Here is a 6160-nt window from a genome sequence, read left to right as displayed (position 1 = left end):
AGTGACCTCTAATAGCAACATATCTACTAGGCAACTGACGCCCTATCGCTGATTCTCGACAAAGTGCGTTTTCCTCGGTGTTATAGCGCATTCCCTAGAAGACCCGTGAACGGTGAAACATTTCATCTTTGACCTGACCTGTGACGTCATCGGTGACCCCGAGGTCAATGAAATTTGGTTTCCTTCGACAAATTTGACAGGCCTTTCGAACGCCGTTTGAATTTAGCGAATCCGTCCAGTAGTTTCGGAGATACGAGGGGGGGGGGCAAAAAATAGCCCCCCCCCCCACCAGGTCGCGTTATAAACAGACCCCACCAGGGCGCGGGTTAAAAAGTATTTCTGAGGCAGATATCAACTGAAACTAGCTCACAGCGGGAGGAGACCGCTCAAACATTCAGAGACAGTCGGTCGCATCTAAACCTATTGGGACAGCGATCCGCCAGAAACCCTTCCCAAGGCAGTAGTTCGCCAACTAAGCTCACCGAGACGGGCTGTCTCGATGGGTTTATACAGTAAGCCTACAGCAAGGCTTAACTAAGGCCCAAATGCTCGTCAAGCTGGGAACGGAGGGCTGAGGTGAGGGAGCGTGGCGGTGGGCTGGGGTGAAGGAACGGTGGACTGGAACGAGAATCCAGAAGCTCTGGGTAGGGCGTTTCTTTATTAGGGCTTTAGGGTGCGCTGACTGCGGTAAGGTCCAAATTATCACACCAAATTTTGCCACGACATCTACCGATTCAGGCACTCGAGAATCAGCGGAAAGTGATATTCATATCTGCAAAGACGAAGCATTTCCAACCCAGCTTCAGCCTGGTGTCAGGGTGCCTCAGGTGGCTTTAATTACAGTTGCACATACCAAACGACCTCAGTGCAGCCAGTCTGTGGCCGAAACCATTCGGAACAGACTTCAACAAAAAGTGAGACAAGGTTAGTGCTATCGTTCGTTAACCTTCCAGGCAGTGGGGGGGGGGGCATTTTTTTGCCCCCTCCCCTTCAGTTTTTTCAATATATCTCGAGAACCGCTGCGCCGATCGTCACCAAAACTTCAGTACCCTCCCGGGAGCAGCTAGCGCACATAATGACCAAATTTTTTTTCCAAAGGCTATGATAGGTTGGCCGCTAATGACGTCGGAGTGACGTCATTTCTGCCATTTCTGCCATTTCTGCCATAGGAGCCACAGGTCTGGAACCTGCGACTGAGGTTAGATATTGACCCAAGGAATCGATTGCGACCATTATTTTGGCGATCAGACGAAGCCTTGGGGCACTTTTGACGCGCCCCGTCCTTTAAGGGACGATTAAGGGATGAGGGATAGGAGGCACAGGTCTGGAACCTTCGACTGAGGTTAGATATTGACCCGAGGAATCGATTGCGACCATTAGTTTAGCTATCAGACGAAGCCTTGGGGCACTTTTGACGCGCCCCGTCCTTTAAGGGACGATTAAGGGATGAGGGATAGGTGGCACAGGTCTGGAACCTTCGGCTGAGGTTAGATATTGACCCGAGGAATCGATTGCGACCATTATTTTGGCGATCAGACGAAGCCTTGGGGCACTTTTGACGCGCCCCGTCCTTTAAGGGACGCTTAAGGGATGAGGGATAGGAGCCACAGGTCTGGAACCTTCGACTGAGGTTAGATATTGACCCGAGGAATCGATTGCGACCATTATTTTGGCGATCAGACGAAGCCTTGGGGCACTTTTGACGCGCCCCGTCCTTTAAGGGACGATTAAGGGATGAGGGATAGGAGCCACAGGTCTGAAACCTCCGACTGAGGTTAGATATTGACCCGAGGAATCGATTGCGACCATTATTTTGGCGATCAGACGAAGCCTTGGGGCACTTTTGACGCGCCCTGTCCTTTAAGGGACGATTAAGGGATGAGAGATAGTGGCAACAGGTCTGGAACCTGCGACTGAGGTTAGATATTGACCCAAGGAATCGATTGCGACCATTATTTTGGCGATCAGACGAAGCCTTGGGGCACTTTTGACGCGCCCCGTCCTTTAAGGGACGATTAAGGGATGAGGGATAGGAGGCACAGGTCTGGAACCTTCGACTGAGGTTAGATATTGACCCAAGGAATCGATTGCGACCATTATTTTGGCGATTAGACGAAGCCTTGGGGCACTTTTGACGCGCCCCGTCCTTTAAGGGACGATTAAGGGATGAGGGATAGGAGGCACAGGTCTGGAACCTTCGATTGAGGTTAGATATTGACCCAAGGAATCGATTGCGACCATTATTTTGGCGATCAGACGAAGCCTTGGGGCACTTTTGACGCGTCCCGTCCTTTAAGGGACGATTAAGGGATGAGGGATAGGAGCCACATGTCTGGAACCTTCGACTGAGGTTAGATATTGACCCGAGGAATCGATTGCGACCATTATTTTGGCGATCAGACGAAGCCTTGGGGCACTTTTGACGCGCCCCGTCCTTTAAGGGACGGTTAAGGGATGAAGAAAGGGAGCTAGGGCAAAATAAATGTCATATTCGTGTTCCCCGTCCCCCAATTGACCTGCTGACAGTTTTTAAGCCGGATTCTGAATCCGACGCTGTATTCGTTGCTGTTGCTGACGCTAACTTCACGGACATATTTTATGCGCTGGAAACCATTGCGCTCGAAAAAATCAGGGGCCAGTGGCTTATTATGAGCGCTCATCAGTCCTTACTATAGTTAGGACTATATTCGCTTGCGGGTATACCCGCAAGCGAATGGCTAGCCCTTCCGTCTCCGCTCGCTTGCGATTTGGCATTTATGCAGGTACAAAATAGAGGCAAACGACCACTGAAGGTATGAGTTACGTCTCTTGCACACATCTAGAAATCGAATCTGAAAAGACAAAAACAAAATGATATAAAGCGGAAATGGTTAGCATTTACACATATTCAAAGGCACCGTTGGACAAACTGTAGGAGTGCATAGCTGCAATATCAGGTTATGGAAATTTTCCTCATGTTTAGGGCACAAATTATGGAGGGGCAAGAATATACGTTTGCCCCTCCTCCAAAAGTTTCTTAGGGAACGATGCCTCCTTTGCCACCCCGTATCCGTCGCCCCTGATAAGCGGTCACTGAAGGCCTGGGTTTCCGCTGCGTCACGTTGACGCTTATAATGCCTCCAAAACTAGGTTGAAGAGAGGAAAACTTCAATTGAACGTGAACGCTTGCCATTTAAGAAAGGCAACGTATGATAAAGTATATGGGCATCTGGTTACATCTTCAGATGATCGAACAGAATAATCAGGTACCTACATGGTTTCTTGTCTAAGCTTTGTCACAAATTAGGTATGGGGGGGGGGCAAAAAGATACTTTTGCCCCCCCCCCCACGAGTTTGCCGGGGGCGGGCAGCTGCCCCCCTGCCCCCCCCCCCGAATCCGCCGCCCCTGAGCGAGGGTTAGTGAAGAAGTGAACTTCCACCAGTTCTGGCGTGCTAACGGCTAGCGCTAAATCCGGTAGAACCCAATTCCGTCCCACGCCCCCATGGGGGCGCCCCTGGGCCCCATGCCCCATCACCGATGCCACCGCTGTCGTTTTTTTTTTTGTTGTTGTTGTAAATTGACCTGTGTGATGTACTGAAATATACACTTCTTACATTACATGCCTTTTTTACAAGTCTAGAGAACGGGAAGAGAGCGTCGGAAACACATTCTGAGTATGTTGCGAACACGTTGAGAGGACGTTGCGAAAATCGTTTACTCAGGGTCGCAGGGACGGCAATACGAAGTAGCGACAACGTGGTGCGCACGTGATAAAAACGTTCAGAAACGTCGCAGAGACGTTGCCAAAGCGTTCTATATACTCGTTGTAGTCACGTTGTGGAAACGTGGTGACAACGTTCCAGAAACACCGTTGGCACGTTACAGAAAACATTTCATAACGTTGGCGGGACGTTGTAAGAACGATTTTGGGACGTCACGGCCACGTTACAGAAATTCGTTGTGATGACATTCAAATGCATGGTCGGATGACGTTGTCACGCTGTTGTCTGGAGTCTACAAAATTTCGTTGTCACAACGATAAATTGGAACGTTGTGGTAACGATTTGACAACGTTTAACCCTCGCCCGTATAGGGGGGGGGGGGTCGAACGGACCCCCCATGGTTTTTCGCGAATAACTCGCGTAAAAAGCGGCCGATCGCGACGAAACTTTCAGTACCCTCGCGTTAATCAATTTTACACCTACCCTGAAAATTTCATGACCCTGACCCCAATGACCTTTGACCTGTGACCTACTTTTCGAGACCATGTTTGGCCGGAATCGCGATTCGGCGTATGTCGGCTCGCATTAGCCACGCGTTTGCAGTCTTTTCGTGGTTTCAAGCGTTCAAACATGTGATATGATGTTGCCCCCATGCATTAGGGTGGGTGTCAAGGTCACCTGAAGGTCAGGTCAGGTCATTGACCTTTGGTGACCTCGGTTCACTTTTTCGAGTTTTACATGTTTCTAGGCCAGTTTTTGGAGCTGAATTCGAATTTAGCAACCATATGAACATTTACGAAGTAGTTTTGGTGCCTTCGTAACATGTTACGAAGCTGTCAGAGGCGGTTGACACCTACTAGGAATACCCGGCAGGACCCCTACTGGTTGACCTGACCTGACCTGACCCGACCTCGACTAAATGCATAAAGACATCATCTGTGATCAAAACTAACATGATATTCGTGATCAGCGCCCGGAAAAACTACATAGCAGCCACACTTTACGACGTTCTAACAGGTCCCGATTTTCCGACTTTTGGGTCATTGACCTGACCTGCAAGGTCAACCAATGACCTAGGACCTTAGAATTAGGTATCATCGGCGTCCTCTCGTCACGGGCAACACGCTCGTTTTTTCCGCGAAGCTCTAGCTCAATCAGGGGCGAAACGGCAAGGGGGGGTCCAACGGACCTCCCCCCCCCCTCTTATACGTTCGCGGCTGGAAAAACACCAATACGGGCGAGGGTTAAACGACGCTGTAACAACGGCAAATTGTTTGCTGGGTACACCATAACTAAAAAAATAGGCTGATCTGATAAGCCTGAAATTGTCACAGGTGGATTACCCCCTGATTACCCCTGAGACCAATTCTCGTCAAATTCCGAGAGATGAGGGTGTCAAATTGGAAAAAAGTGGTACATCGTGGAATGCCCCCTGTAAAAGTAACCCTGACCTACCCTTAACCCTATTCCTGGCGGGCTCCGCCGGGACAAGAAACTGGCGGGGGGGGGCCGATTCGGCCCCCCCCCTGAGATCTCGAGAACGAAGCAAGATAGCGACAAACGGTAAACGGCATCGGATACGCACGGTCAAGATCTACAATTTTTACTAAGGTCATTTTCAGGTCAGGTCAAAGATGACGTCACAGGGGTCGAAAAAGTCAAAATGGCGACGCTAGATATGGAGAGAGTTTTTCTCGAATAACTTTCGAATTAGTCAAGATAGGAACAAACTAAGGGCATCATCGTGATCCTCTCGTCAATCCGCATCGAATGATATATATGTTGACCTCGAAAGGTCAAGGTCAAAGGTTGACCTCAGGTCACGTGACCTCGAGGTCATCATGTATATCATTCGATGCGTCTTGACGAGCTGAACACAATGAGACCATTCACGCGTCTGTATCTTGTTCCTGTACGGAGTTATTGGCCAAAAACCTTTGGTGACCTTTGATGACGTCACATGACCTCACAGCTGCCCAACAGCAAAACAGACCTCAAGGTAGTGAAGGTTGATCGTATATGAAGTCATGTATGGTATATGGGGCCATTTCGACCCGTTTTAGTGGTAAAAACAGGGAGTTGATTTTTCCCCCATTGACTTATAATGGGGAGGTCGCGAAACTGACCTGACCTTAGGTCACCGATATCAAAATTCCGAGATATACAAATTGCACATACTGTTACCCTAACTAAAGCCTGAAGAGAAGAAATTGATCGGTCAAAAAATCTAGCTCTGGCGTGATTGCAAACTTTTTTGAGGTAGGGTCACCAAACCGCCTCTGGTGACCTGACCTGAGGTCAGATCAACTTAAAATTTTCAGACATGTTGCGTAGAAGCCTTTTAGGAAAAGTCAGCAAATTTGAGCTTCCTAGCTCAACGCGTTTGGGAGAAATAACCAAAAAACCTCAGGGGGGGGGCTCCTGAGGCCCCCCCCCCGCCAGGAATAGGGTTAAAACC

Source organism: Amphibalanus amphitrite, unplaced genomic scaffold, assembly GCF_019059575.1.
Source record: "Amphibalanus amphitrite isolate SeventyFive unplaced genomic scaffold, NRLGWU_Aamphi_draft 000480F_arrow, whole genome shotgun sequence".
NCBI classification, from domain to species: Eukaryota; Metazoa; Arthropoda; class Thecostraca; order Balanomorpha; family Balanidae; genus Amphibalanus; species Amphibalanus amphitrite.
Note: the sequence above shows the minus strand (reverse complement) of the source record.